This window comes from Sus scrofa, chromosome 4, assembly GCF_000003025.6.
Source record: "Sus scrofa isolate TJ Tabasco breed Duroc chromosome 4, Sscrofa11.1, whole genome shotgun sequence".
NCBI classification, from domain to species: domain Eukaryota; kingdom Metazoa; phylum Chordata; class Mammalia; order Artiodactyla; family Suidae; genus Sus; species Sus scrofa.
The window spans coordinates 71,612,452-71,627,803 of NC_010446.5; the positions used below are offsets into that span (position 1 = coordinate 71,612,452).

The 15,352-nt window shown below is 40.9% G+C and overlaps 2 long non-coding RNA genes across 3 annotated transcripts; both read right to left on the reverse strand.

The window, feature by feature from the left end:
• Positions 2,433–8,125, reverse strand: LOC102162444. 2 transcript variants are annotated; one of them, XR_002343295.1, is made up of 4 exons: positions 5,844–8,125; positions 4,122–4,416; positions 3,427–3,531; positions 2,433–2,916 (listed from the first exon to the last, which is right to left on the reverse strand). It is a non-coding gene; the product is annotated as an uncharacterized LOC102162444 (long non-coding RNA). The 2 variants fall into 2 exon arrangements; XR_002343294.1 differs by having other exon boundaries at positions 3,427–4,416.
• On the reverse strand, positions 8,128–12,687 carry LOC102162563. Its single transcript, XR_002343293.1, has 3 exons — positions 10,660–12,687; positions 9,936–9,992; positions 8,128–9,115 (listed from the first exon to the last, which is right to left on the reverse strand). It is a non-coding gene; the product is annotated as an uncharacterized LOC102162563 (long non-coding RNA).

The following is a 15,352-nucleotide window of genomic DNA, read 5'->3' on the forward strand; positions in this document are numbered from 1 at the left end:
TTCTTCAGTCCTTGTTATTTCTCAGTTTCTCAGTAAAATTCAGGAGACTCCAGTCCTATCTCCCTTAAATTTGAGAGAGAAGCAAATTATTTATGCACAAGCGTAAAATTACTGAGTTAAGAGAGCACCCCTAGAGACCAGACCCAAAGGTGCAGATTTCTAGATTTCATAGTGTCACAAACAATAGGATTTTGAGATACCAGCTGGAAGGAATGAAAGTTTCTCCTTAGTTATTTCACTGCCTTTTTTTTTTTTTTGTAAGCCTTCCAGTTTGGCATTTTTGTTTGCATGAAACAGTGTGCAGTCTGATCAAGCATTCTTTTATCTCCAGTTCCTAAATGTGCCACTAAATACGTTTTTTCTCTGGTACTTCTCTTGGCACCTCTCTGGAGCAAGCAAATTAAAATCCACACCTCTTCCTGCAACTGGCTTAACTCCATGAATTCCTGACAGACATCACAATGAGAGTATGGCTGCTCGGTTGGAGCAAAGATAAAGTTTACACTGGAGCAGAATTTGGAGACCTACCTGAGAGAGAAGCATGGCGGTGATGGCTGCAGTTCACTAGTGTGCTGTCCAGAGCTTGTTGAGGCCACCATCAGTTCTAGTTAGAACTGATTCACTCATTAGCCATAGCAATGAACGTGCCAGAATGCTGTGGGCATGAAGAGAGAAGGCAGTCATAGTCTCAATATTTCCTTACTCTCTAAGGAGAGAAAAACTTCTTTCTATTAAATGCGCTTACATCATAGGATTTAAAAGTGACCCCCAGAGGGTTGTATTATTAGGAGATAAGGTGAGAGAAGTGGCAGAAATAAAGGTGGTGTGGGAGTATTTTAAGGACATGGGAAAGCCTGGAGCATGTAAGAATTACAAAAGGAGAAAGAATAAGGACATTGGGTATATTTTGATTCAAGAACTGTTAGTAATAACTAGTTTTAAATTTTGCAAGAGATAGTCAAGCGCCATCTTTTAAAATTTCAGTTTGGGTTAAGCCTCGTTTAATATTTACCTATCGGGGAGTTCCCGTCGTGGCGCAGTGGTTAACGAATCCGACTAGGAACCATGAGGTTGCGGGTTCGGTCCCTGCCCTTGCTCAGTGGGTTAACGATCCGGCGTTGCCGTGAGCTGTGGTGTAGGTTGCAGACGCGGCTCGGATCCCGAGTTGCTGTGGCTCTGGCGTAGGCCGGTGGCCACAGCTCCGATTCGACCCCTAGCCTGGGAACCTCCATATGTCGCAGGGGCGGCCCAAGAAATAGCAAAAAAAGACAAAAAAAAAAAAAATTTACCTATCGTACGCTTTAGTGGTCTAACAGCATTGAACTTATGGTTCCTGTCATCATAATTAGTATCGCAAGGATACGCATGTAGAGTTTTCCTGGCCTTGTACTTTGAGCCGCCCCTTCTGACAGCAGGAGTCCAAGCCCTTCTCACTGTGTGGTTTGTTGCTGAACACTGGCCAACCACTGGGGATTTCTGTGCAACCAACACTGCTATACGTCTACTACATCAGAGCCCTCAGGTCAGAGACACAAACACTTCCTTACTGCCAGATTTGCTCCCCTGCCCTCTGCTTTCTTCAAGATTCTAGAAGATCAGATTAGGTGCCTCTGCATGTGGCTTAGCTAGACCTCCAACAATTGGCAGTAACAAAGGAAGAGAGAAGGTGACATAACTGAAAATAAAAAGAAAATATTAATACAGTCTTAGTGAAGCCTGATGCCACCCAACACATCATCTGTATGTATTCCTCTATCTAACTAGCTAGCTACCTGTCTGGCTAGCTATCTAGTTATCTATCTTTCTATTGGATTACATTGAGTTCCAAAGTAAAGCAAAGATTTTTTTTTCTTTTATTCTGCTGTTTTTAAACCAAGAACATTAAAACGTTTTTATTCATTCCAGTACCATACATGGACATACATGGAGAGAATACCTAGACAAGATGATGAATTTTGGCTGCAGATTTGCTTACATCTATCTGGTACCAAAATTGGTCCTATATTATTGTATGACACTTATGTAAGATGTTAACATTACGGAAAGTATATAGGATCTCTGAAATTTACTTTGGTGCCTTTTTGGTAAGTCTAATATTACTCTAAAATTAATAGTTAAAAGTAAGAAGCAATCATATAAAATGCACAACACTTGCCACAGCAGGCATTTGCAGTACTGAACAGAAAACCTGGAGTTCCCCTTGTGACTCAGCAGGTTAAGAACTAGACATAGTGTCTGTGAGGATGCAGGTTCCATCCCTGGCCTCACTCAGTGGGTTAAGGATCTGGCGTTGCCACAAGCTGTGGTGTAGGTCGCAGATGCAGCTGGATCTGGTGTTGCTGTGGCTGTGGCACAGGCATGCAGCTGCAACTCCTACTAAACCCCTAGCCCAGGAAACTTCCATGTGCCACAGGTGTAGCCATAAAAAGAAAAGAAACATAAAACCTGATACAAATTACATTCACTCAGGCTAATGTGGAGTAAACTTTTTTAGTAACATATAAATGATGACTTCTTAATTTATCCATGGTATTATAATATGCATATACAGTCCCCCAAATTATACCAATGTGCATAAATAGACATTCATTTTATTTTTAAAATCAGTGACACGAGCTGTCAATTCACAATGAACATGCTGCTGCTCATTCCCATGCATTTATACTCAAAGAAATCTAGAGGTTTTTTTAAAAAAAAAAATTAAAGGTAGTACAATCATATAATTTCCCTTTATATTTTTGAGTGGGAAAATAAGAAAATGGAATTGATAGAGAAAAGGAGTAGTCATTTATAAAGTCACTGTGACAGTCTGAGGCAGTCTTGACATTCCTGGCAGTGACATTCCAGGCCAGATAGTCTAGTTCCCTTTGTACCTCCTCGATCCCACATGTGCCTGCAGTAAGGCTACGGCCTCACCTGAAAGAAACAACACAGGACAGTACATTTTATTATACAGTGGCCTTAGACCTTTTAGGGTGCGCTGCTATGTTTTCCAGGGAATGCTTACACTGAACAGTGGCAAGAAACTCAGGAATAGTTGTAAATATAACTCGGGTTTGAATATAAGTCATATATAAAAATAATTTGATTGAAAAGTAAAGGACAGAGAAATATGATTCTTGGTTCAAATCAATCCTGAGGCCCCACCAAGAGCTCCTAGGGGTATAGCCATCTCACTGATGCCAGAAGAGTGGGAAATGCACAAATGTCATTTTCCTCTGCAGCACATCCAAGCTGGGCCCTTGTTAAGATGGCATCCAGCTGGGGTTCTCAGTGATGCTCTGGCTGTCCCACCCTCAGCCCTTCATTCTGACCACTTCTGGGCACATAGGGCTGGTTCCTCCCAGCAGCACCTGTATTTCACCTGTGGGGCAGGCTGCACTTCTGGAGAAGGACCCCCTCCCAGGAGCGACTCTGGAAACCCACCTGCTAGCAGTTGGTAGATAAATGCTTCAGCTGCCTGGACCCTCAGAGAAAATGAGTCAGAGTGATTATTCTGCATCATTTCCAGATGTCCCCAGCTTTGGTGGCCTGTGAGGGGGGATTTGTTTCATAATCCACCTCTTATCGGCCCTACCCCTTCTGGTTTCACATCCACACTCCTTTTCCACGGGTTCCAGGGATCATCTCCCATACTGCTTGCCTTTGAATTTTTATCTAAGGGTCTATTTCCATAAAAGCCCAAACTAAGACACAGTTACCCTCTCCTGGTGTTCCATTCTTGGCAAGGGTATGTTGAATAAGTCACCAGTAGGCTTCAACCTGATTTTTTATACATGAAAATAAGTTAGTGATTCTTTAAATCGATTTTATGAAACTAACAGAAAGATGAGTGGATAATGACTTAACCCACAGTATCGGATCAGAAGGGCATATAGTTCATGTCGCTCACCCAAACATCACCATATACTACAAGCTAAAAATGTTACTCAGTGCAGCTGCCAACTTGAATTTCCCACCTCCTCCCTGCTCAAGATTAGGGACACTCTTGGCAAGAGGTGACTGCAGTAACTCACTCTCCCTTTGCTCACATCTGTATTTCTCTTCTAGCATTGATGGGTTCTGCCAAGCCTGCTTCTCTATACGTTGTGCAGGGATGATCTCCAGTGAAGTAATCTTACCTTTGCATCAAAACTCTTATTCTAATTATGTGCCGGTTACTCTCAATCTCGGCTTGTGTGCAGCTCAAAGTCTATTTTCAGCACCAAGTTACCATCTCTTCTATTCAGACAAAGTTGCTTCGGACAGGGTTTCTTCCCGTTCATCTCTCATCAGTCCCCTACGCCTCCATCGAGGGCTTTTTTTCTCTGTTTGTCAGGGCTCCCTTCTCTGTGAGCCCTCATTCTGAGAAGGAAAGGTGAGCCTTTTTGTCTGCTCCTTTTGGCAGGAAGAACACCTGCCAGATGGTGTCATACTCTGAAAAGGAAGCAACAAAGTACACCTGTGACACTTGCTATGACTTTAACCTGGAGGTTTTACTGCTTTACTGTTTAATTCCAGGCCTGTGATGACACACTGATTAATGAGTTGGGTTTTCTCTCTTAAGTCCCACTGGATAAAAGACATGTCCAAGGTTGAAAGATGGAGAAAGAGGCCCATCTTAGTGACAGTTAAGCTTGACCTTTGGGAATACATGTCAAAGCCTATTCGAAATAAAAAAGCTACCAGCTGTCATGGTTCTTCTGCCATAAAGGCATCCTATAAATGATTGCTTTGGGCGCACAGTTTCTGTAGCATGAACCACCCTTTCAACTGAGCATCATGTGAACATTAATGCTTTGCCCAGATTTATAGTTCTAAGGTGCTATTATATCTTTTTAATTCACATGGCTGTCAAAATAACCACAGAGGTATCTAGAACAAGCAACTATCACAGCTAGTCAGTAGCTGTTAATCTCTTTTCTGCCCTATAGCCATTGCTTACCATCAACAAAACACAGGTTAACTCCATGAGTGAAGGCAAGTTAAGCTGCTATAACAAACGAACCCCAAGTCTTACTGGCTGCACACAGTACGACTTTCCCTCTCCCCCACACAAATATTCCTAGTTGATGGGGAAGACATTCCCCATGATCCTCCAGAGACTCCGCTGCTTCCATCTTGTCGCTTCACCCTCCTCCCTTTCCGCTGATTGAAGGGGAAAGAGGGAGAGAAGGGAGGTTTGCTTGTGGAAGGTTTTTAAGGACCAGACCTAGAAAGGAACACATCATTTCTGGGCTTGTTCTTTGGCTAATACTCAGCCACATGGCCACACCCAAGTTCAAGGAAGGCTGGCAAATGTAACCCAGCTCTGGGACCACGAGGAGAAAGAAGCAGAATTTTGAGAACGCATAGCCCTCTCTGCCAGGTGATATAATATCACCTAAGTTCTCATTTTGTGCTGTAGTCCCCTCCACTAGAATACTCCCTCCCCTTTATGCACTTCTCCTGTCTAGAGAGTATTCACCCATCACGGGAGCTGAGCTTAGATGTTGCCTCCTCAGGGAAATCTTCCCTGATGTTCTCATCCCCAAGCTCAGTTTGTGTAAGGTACCCCTTTTGTTGTTCCCTTTCCATCTTAATTATCCACTATTATTAAATTACATGAGCTCCATTACATGCTCTATCTTTGGACAATGTGTATTAGTGACAAAAGGTACTTGCTGAGCTACTGAGAGAATGAAGCCCACTTTTCCTCTTATATTCTCTAGTGGCACCAAAATGGAAATCCTCCAACAGACATGGGCCTGACTTCATAAGAATCTCCTACAGAATGTGTTACACCTTGTTCCTCAGTACCAACCCCAAGTGACCATTCCTCCTCCCTCCTCCCTTGGGCAGAGATACATCCCAAGCTCACTGACCTTGGACTTGGTCATCTGACTTGCTTTTTGACTGATGGAATGTGGGCATTTGCAAAAGTGAGTCAGTTCAAAACAGGGGCTCTGAGGCCCATCACCTGTTTTCATCCCTCTTATGGTCCTGCCATTCGCCACAAGAAGGCTCCAGGTGGCTACTGTCCCTTTGTATATGTTCTGGAATGAGAATGCATGGATCAGACATGAACCCAATCCCAGCCCAGTTGAGCTACAACCAATTTGTACACCTGTGAGCAAGAGAGAAGTGTAAGCCCCTGAGCGTTTTAGCAGTGTTGGTTACATAGCATTACTGAAGCAGAAACTAAGCAGTAAAATCTCATTCTTTTATAATGGGCCAGTGAGGGGCCTAGAAACCTGTATTTTTAAAGCCCCCACAGTGCTCAATCAGCAATATTTGGAAACTATTGAACACATGAGTCTCCCATTCATGCCCATAGGACATGATCATCTATAAAGACTTTATTGTCCGCCACTTCCCAAATCACATGCTAGGGATGTGACTTCAGTTAGACCCTCAGCTGTCCTCAAGGGGCAGTGAACATGCACCCTGCTGCAGTGGGGGATTTGGGAGCAGAAGAAGCCTGGAAATGAGAACTTCTGGTCCCTTCTAGCATCCGTGTGGGCATCAAAACTCTTATATGAATCTAAATAGGATGTAGGTTGGTGTAATTTCCTTCTTTCAATCTGAATTCATTATTTCAACATAGTATTAAAATGGGCCAAATTACCAAATCTTAGAGGATCAGTTTGTTCTCAATATATCAGTAGGTAATATAATTTAAAGGTAAAATAATTATGTTATGCATATAGTTAGCAATAAGAGATACAGTTAACAGGAAACAGCATAATTACTACTGCATATGTATCTATCCTATCCTATATATAGGATGCTATTGTTGGCCATTTTTAAAAAGGATTCTTAAGTGATTTTTATCCCTATTTTTAGCTATACTAATATCACTCCAGACACTGTCTCCAGTGATATGTTCGCTGTTCATGAATTGAGGGTTTTCAATAGGTGCAAAAGAAAGTGCCTCCATGATAACTGTTCTTATACGCTGTATGGTTTAATAAGTGAAAAGGAATTTGACTTCTGCCATGTCTTTGGCAGAGCAGGGGAAGTGTAGGGAGAAGAAACATATTTAGCTCTTTCAATATTATGTCTTATTTCCTTCTATCATGGTAGAAAAGGAAGAGGAAAGAGTCATAAGAACATGGAGAAATTTGTCATATCCACAAATCACAATAGGCAGAGAGATTATTTAAAAAAATAGATGACAGTAACCTTCATTTCTAATACAGAGTTATAATCCCAAAGTACAGATATATTGGGTCAGAACCCTCCAAGATGCCTGCAGTTTGTTACAGAGAGCAGTCCTGCCTCAGTCTTTGAGCTTTCCCTGTCCCTAGCATAGTTTCTACCTTTAAAAATTGTTGAACGAATGGGCAAATGGACAGTGGTGGGGAGGAGAAGTTTCTGCTGAGCCAAAATGGGAATCATTGAGAATGCTAATCCCCAAAGTTATGCATGTGGTGAAACAACATCTGCTACCAGGAACTTTTGCCCTTTGCTCCTGTGCAAGAAGAGTCTCAGGCTCATACCCTCTGCCTGGGGCTTCTTGAGCTACCCATACAATTAAGTCTTTCAGATCAGCCTGTCACCTCCTCAGATACTGGCTGACCCTATTTCTGATATAAGTGTTTCAGAAGATGTTTGTCTGCCATTACCTTTTATGTGGATGCCATTGAATATTTTATGGGCTCACTGGTGTTTTTAGCAAATTCTATGTTCAATATATCCTTGAAGAAACAGATATAAAGATGACTGATTTTAAATTCATACATGCTTATATCTCATGCTAGGAAATAACATTCTTCGTTGAAATTGAAACACTTTATATAAAATAACTAAGTTACTAAGACTGAGAGGAAGAGTTTTTATCCTTATGCTCTGCAAAAGTACAGCGCAGGAGGAAGCACAGCCTTCTTATCATAATCAACATATGATCCTGCTATTGATCTATGTACATTTAACTTATTCCTCAGAAAGTTGGAGTAGATCCTCTGAGCTTAGCCTGAAGAAGACAGGCAAAATTTTTTCTCATTATTACATGATCTAACGCACAGGAATTCAGGAAAAACTTTCCTCTCATTACTATTTTTTTTTTCTTTTTAGGGCCATACCTGTGGCATATGGAAGTTCCCAGGCTAGGGGTCAAATCAGAGCTGCAGCTGCTGGCTTACACCACACCCACAGCAACAACAGATCCAAGCCGCACCTGTGACCTACATCACAGCTCAGGGCAATGCCGGATCCTTAACCCGCTGAGCGAGGCCACAAAATTCATGTCCTCATAGTTACTAGTCAAGTTTGCTACCACTGAGCTACAGTAGAAACTCCTTCTCTCATTACTATTGAGTCCAAGTCATAGGGTGACCATAAAGATAAATACAACATATACTCTATAACATACCAGTATCATTTGTCATTTTAAGCATAAAGATCATTAGTTTTAAAAAGGAAATGCAGATGGCTTAGTCTTCATGCGAAAAAGCACATGATAATGCTAATTTGGGTCTTGAATAAAAAGGAAAGCTCTGGGCATTCCAAGCAAGGTTCTAACCCTAAGTCTGGCCTCAGTCTTAATGTTCCTTATTTTTTTTTTTAATGCCTGGAACAAAAGCCTGGCTAATGATGTCCAGCAGCTCTGCCCCTGAAGACAGTCTTATTTCTACTGTTTGGCTAAAGAAGGCCTGGTTTCTTTGCCCTGGTCCAAAGTTGTCAGATAGTTCCCAGCCCAGGGATGCAAGCTTCACCGGAGGGGGCCTGGCTGAATCATATCTTCCCTGTGGAAACTAGATAGTACACTGTCTTCGGGTCCTCCTTTGGGATCCAAGGCCCTTTAGAGGCTGGATCCAGGCCACTCATCCAAACTTCACCACCATTCTTTCTTGATATTAATACCAAAAGCTACTGTGCATCTGGCTTTCTCTCCTCCCATGCCTTTCTGAGGTGGAGACAATATGACCTGAGGGAAAGAAGACCAGCTTTGCTAACAGACATGTCTGAGTTTGAGTCCCCTTCTGAGCAGCTGTGAGAGCCATGATCACCATGTTACCCTACTGCTTTCTCTTCATCGCTTGCCTCTTAAGACTCTCTCAGCGGCAGGTGACGCTTCAGACCATGCCTTCCTTCATCAGTCTCTTCTTCTCTCCCAGTTGGAGCATCCTTTCAAGTTTGACCCAATAGAGTTTTCCTAAAAATAATGGAATGACAGCAATACTAGATCAAATATTTTTTGAGACTCTGCAATGAACCAAGTGCTGCAGCTGGTTTTGGGCAATGAAATCTTGCCCCAGCCCTTGAAGAGCGTACTGTCTGGAAGGAGAAATAAGATCTCAGAGAAATAATTGCAAACCTCGTAACAAGTAGTGCTAGTAGTATAGTAGACAACAACTAGTAGTAAGAGACAATTAGAATCCTGTTTCACCAGGGATTAGCTCCACGGCATTGAGAAACATACATTATTTCTGTATCCTCTGTAAAATGAGGAGCATGATGAAGGTTTTGAACACAGAGGTGTTACAAGAATTGAGGAAATTAGTATAAAGCCATTGGAACCTCCCCGGTCCTGGGGTGAATGTGCACTAAGCAGTAGGTATTAAATTGACTAGTACAATTTTTTAAAATCTCTTGATTTTAATTGAAAATTGATGTTGGATTCGGTTCATAATTGATTTTGCTTTTTCTTTGTTTTTGTTCATTATTTCATACGTCTGTGTTTCTTTTGGAAGAATTCAAGCAATAGAAAGTAAATTAAAGAACATCATTAGGAAACACTTTAATTTTTCCTAAGTTTAATATAGCTCATGCTTCTTTTCAAATGACGATTTGATTTTTTTACACTTAACACACATACAAATATACACATAACAATCATTTAGAAATCATTTTAATGGGTTAGGAGCTTACATTCTGCCCATAGTCTTTGAAAAACAGATTTTGATAAAGTATTTTTTAATGGGTAAAGGAAATAAGAATAGGTTTAGATAGCGTGAAACTCTACTTTTTCTTACCAGTTCTTGCTCTTATGGTTTGTGTTCTCTTACACAGGACTTTCTTCCTTGCAATTCCTATTAGAAACAAGTGGGAATGTAAATAACGGTAGCTCTTCAGATGAAACTGCAAAGTGAAATGTATTCTGTGCTTTAGTGGAGCTTTACTCCACTCTTAAAATAGCATGTGGATGATTTCAAGCCTTGAAGTCTATTTATTAGCAGGCTGCTTAGGACAGCATTTGTACTGTCCTTTCCTGGAAATCTTACTAACTCAACAGTAGTCAATCCATCACAGCTTCACAAAGGAGGCGGTGAAAAGCAGGCCTGCCTCCTGCACTTGAAATTGAAATTAGCCTGATTGGATTGCACAAACAGTCCTCTGCAGTCAGCTCTGGTTGACTTCAAAGGATTCATATGCACAGAAGGAAAAAACTCCACTCTGAAGCTACAAAGAATTGAGAATGCAGAGCAAGTAACCTCCCTTTTTTACTTAAGCCTTAAAATAACCAGCAAAACAAAACCAAAAAACAAAAACCCTGCTAGTCCTAAACAACTAACTTTAAAACCTTTATTTATATGATTAGTCTATTCGATTTGTCATTTAATAGCTACAGGGGGCTCTAAATATTTCTCCTGAAATTTAAGTCAATTATCTTTATGTCCTTTTCGTAATACATCTGGCTTTGGTAAGTGAAGAAAATAAACGATACAGTATTTCTGAAATTCTGCTCTGCTTGTTTACCATGTATATTAGGTGTGGCGAACATCCAAGTGTGCAGGGCCAGGCAGGAGGTGTGGTCAATGGAAGCAGTCCAGGTGGGGGACCTGGCGAACTTGTTGAAAGGGACAGTCATTACTCAGCATCAGACCTCTGTGGCCCTGCAGGAAGCGCAAACAGCATTGCCCACTCTAAAGATCAAGAGAAGGCTGAAAACTGCAATTTTATGTGGGCTCTCCCAATTTTTCCACAATTGCAAGTGATTTAAAAATTAAAACACTCTATGGGCTAGCAAAACAAGTGAGTCATATGTATCATATTTCATAGAGAAATCATTTGCGAGGGTGTGTGGAGCAATAGGTGAAAAGATAGGGTTGTTTGAAAATTAATAACTACAAGAAATCTCTGCTTCTACCAAGTTGGAGTGAAAATGTTGCTGGGGTCAGTGGAAGGTACTTCAGACCTTCAGATGTCCAAGTTGAGCTTCTTTAAGCAGGAGCCTAGGAAGCTGCCCTTCTTGAGCTGGGCTGTTCCTGCTGTTTTTGAAGCTGCCACCACGAGGAGTCACATGTTAGCTGCTATAGCTGCAGCTAATATTGTCATTACTCCTGAATTATTCCTATTGCTGCCCCCATAGCCTGTATCATGGGGATCCCTCCACGCTGCTACTGCTGTGGAAATCAATGTTGTCACTACTTTCAGCATTATTGGTACTGCAGCTGCCCTGGGGATAGCGTTAGGGCAAGTAGGAAAAGTCACTTCTCCCCTCCTCCTGTATCACCTCCAGCCAGTTCCTCCCATAGGTAGATGATATAGACATGATATGCCAGTTTCTTTAAGAGTACATGTGTAAAATTCTCCTGAAAATATTAGAAAACTAAGCTGCCCATATATTTTAAAAATTCATCAGTAATACAGAATAATGTCATTGGTTTTACACAGTAATGCAAAAATGCCTGAACAATAGAAATTCTTTTAATGTCACTTACCACATTAATAGATTGAAAGAAGGAAACCATAGGATTGTCTCTGAAGATGCAGGAAAAACACATGACAGTATCCAATATCCATTTATATTAAGATTTTTACCAACTTAGGAATAGAAGACAACTTTCTAAACCTGTTTATCTAAAACAAAACCATCAATGATATCATATCGGATGTTGAAACGATCAATATTTTCTATAAAAGCTAAGAAAAGAAAAGAGGTGTTTGCTGACATAGCTTACATTTATCATTTTTTCTGGAGTTCTTGGTCAGCACAATAAGACAAGACAAAGAAATGCTGCAAAATGAGAAACAGAAAAAATACAAGTTGTCATTGTTTAGAGATGCTTAAATTACCCTTAGAAAAAAAGAAAATCTCTAGTTAACACTATTCAAATCAGTAAGATTTTTAGATATAAAGTAAAAAAAAATCAATGACATTGTTACAAAAGAGCAGCAACTAATTAAAAATATTGTTTTTAAAATAGCCCATTTATAATAGCATTAAACATTAATGTACCTACAAATTAATCCAGAAAACACATGTAAGAGCTTTCACTTAATGTTATTGAGTAATGTAAATATCTATAGATACCTAAATTAAGAAATAAAATAAGACTATACCATGTTCATGGATGCGAAGGCACAGAATCATAAAAATGGCAATCTATAAATGTATAGTTACTCCAATGAATACTCCACTAGTATTTTTCTTAGATTTTGTTCTTGAAAGTTATATTGAAAAACCAATGGAAAGGGATTAACCAAGATTATTTTGAAATATAATACTCTATCAAGTATTAACACATATATAATTATAATTAAAATTGCTTGCTTTGGCTTAATGATGCATTAAAAAACCAATGGAGAAAAGTGTGTTAGCAACAACAACAAAAAAAAATCACAGATATGCTGAATATTTCAGACCGGTAAGAGATGAGATAAATAGGAATTTTAAGTATATTTGTAAGACTTTCTTCCTTCCTTCCTTTCTTTTTCTTGCTTGCTTGCTTGCTTGCTTTCATGCACCCACGGCATATGGAAGTTCCCAAGCTAGTCATAGAATCAGAGCTGCAGCTGCCAGCCTACACCACAGCCATGGCAAGGTGGGATCCAAGCTGTGTCTGTGACCTACACCACAGCTCACAGAACGCTGAATCCTTAACCCACTGACCCGAGCCAAGGATCAAACCTGCATCCTCATGGATGGATACTAGTCAGGTTTGTTACCACTGAGCCACCAAGGGAACTCCTGTAAGACTTATTTCTTATAAAAGAATCTGAAGCAAAAATGGTAAATATTCCCTTTGTTTTAATAAAGAAAAACTAGGGAGTTCCCATCATGGCTCAGTGGTTAACGAACCCGACTAGTATCTATGAGGACATGGGTTCAATCCCTGGTCTTGCTGAGTAGGTTAAAGATCTGGCATTGCTGTGAGCTGGGGTGTAGGTCACAGATGCGGCTCCTACCCAGTGTTGCTGTGGCTGTGGTGTAGGCTGGCAGCTGTAGTTCCACTGGGACCCCTAGCCTGGGAAACTCCATATGCCACAGGTGCAGTCCTAAAAAGACCAAAAAAAACCAAAAAACAAAAAACAAAAAAAACCCTGGAAGAATGATTTTAACACATTTGATGCCAGGTGCTTTTTTAATTTTTACATTATCTCTATGTTCTTTGTCCTTGTCCTACATTAGCACATATTATTTTTAACTAATTTGCACTTTATGGAAATTAACACCACTGGATTTCTACCATTAAAAACAATCTCTTTTATTCATATAGGTCTTAAAGGTTTAAATATTTTTCATACACAGACCCAGGCTTTGCCTTCCAGAAACACATATGCATGCCAAACAGACCAGATATCTGTAGCTGAGGAAAAGTACTGACTTTAGAGATTGTTTTGGTGTTTCTTCTCATTGCCTGGCACATCTTTTACTGATACCCAGTCTTCATCCTAGGAGGGTCTAAAGAAGGCAGACACAAAGATTTTGGCTGTCTGTTTGGGCTGCTGTAGCAAAATACCACAGACTGTGTGGCTTATAAGCAACACAAATTTCTCACAGTTTTAGAGGCTGGAAATCCATGATCAAGGTGCTGGCAGGTTCTGTACGGCAGCTAAGGGCCCATTTCCTGGTTCATAGGCAGCTGTTTTCTCTCTATAAGGCCCATTTCCTGGTTCATAGGCAGCTGTTTTCTCTCTAAGTCCTCCGGTGGTGGAGGCAGCAAGAGCTCTCTCTGGAGCCTCTTTTACAAGGAAATGATCCCATTCGTGAGGGCTCTGCTGTCATGACCTACCCTTCCCAAAGGCTTCATCTCCTACTACCTTCACACTGGGCACTAGGATTTCAGCATTTGAACTGTGGGGGCAAAAACATTCAAACCATAGCACCAAGGCTGCTTAAACCCTCCTATTTCATATCATTCTTGCTCCGAAGGAGATGCATTTCCACAATAGCTTATCTAACAGAAGTATCCCAGCTTTTTGGCTCAAGCCACACACACTTCTGGAACACTGTATATCTCACCTCAGTGGAGACCTGCACAAGATATAAATGTGTTAGCATCCACCCATGGACAGTTCACTCCATAAAATAACTTTATAGTAAAATATCTGTGAATCCACAAATCAAGTATTGCCTTGCACTCAGGTGGCTCTGTTTAACCTTCTCTAATTGTACAAAATCTTGGACAAATAAGGGAGCTTCATTTGGCATTTTGATGAAATTCATTACCCTCACCCATCAGTTGGAACTATCGAAGCGGGATTCTCAGCCCTGGGTAGAAGGCCCTCCAGCAGCATTGGAGGAGTATTTGCTGTAATATAAGACTACAGGGCTCAAGCTGCGTCTGGGATGTGGACATGTTTATCCTGATTCCACAGATTAGAAAGCTGAAGCTCAGGCAGGCTAGGCAACTTGCCCAGGGTACAACTGTGAGTTTGAGGCAGCAGCTCTGCACTCTTGTAGAACTTGAGACAGTGTAACATACTTGAGTCCTGACCAAAATCCACAACACTAGCCTCCTCCCAGGACCCCTTTGTAAATAAGCCTAGATGGTTAGAAACGTGACAGTCCACATGGATCCTGGGAAATGTGCTGCATCAGCACGTCACTGTCTCTCACAAACAATGCTAACCCCCCTTAGAGAGACTATTCACACTGGAGAGCTCTCTTCCCTAGAACTGGTCACTCTCTATACTTGTTAACTAAATAAAACAATGCCATTTCTATGATCAAGTCACAAACACTTTAACAGAAGGGAGAAAAGACCACCTTTTAAAAAACAATCTCAAAATTTCCTCCAGATTTGCACTGCACTTTGTATGTCCAACTTATATAACACCAGCTTGGGCATTCCTGTTGTGGCTCAGTGGTAATGAACCCAACTGGTATCCATGAAGATGCTGGTTTGATCCTTGGCCTTGTTCAGTAGGTTTAGAATCCAATGTTGCCGTGAGCTGTGGTATAGGTTGCAGACACGGCTCAGATCCTGCATTGCTGTGGCTGTGGCATAGGCCGGCAGCTGCAGGTCTGATTTGACCCCTAGCCTGAGAACTTCCACATGCTGCAAGTGCAGCCCTAAAAAAGCCAAAAACAAGGAACAAACAAACCAAAAACCTACCAGCTTCTTTTATTCACTGTTGGTGAATAAAATTTAGAAATACCAAATGTCTTTATGACCGCATAAGTAATTAACCAAGTAAAAGGCACTAGTATGAGCCAATTATT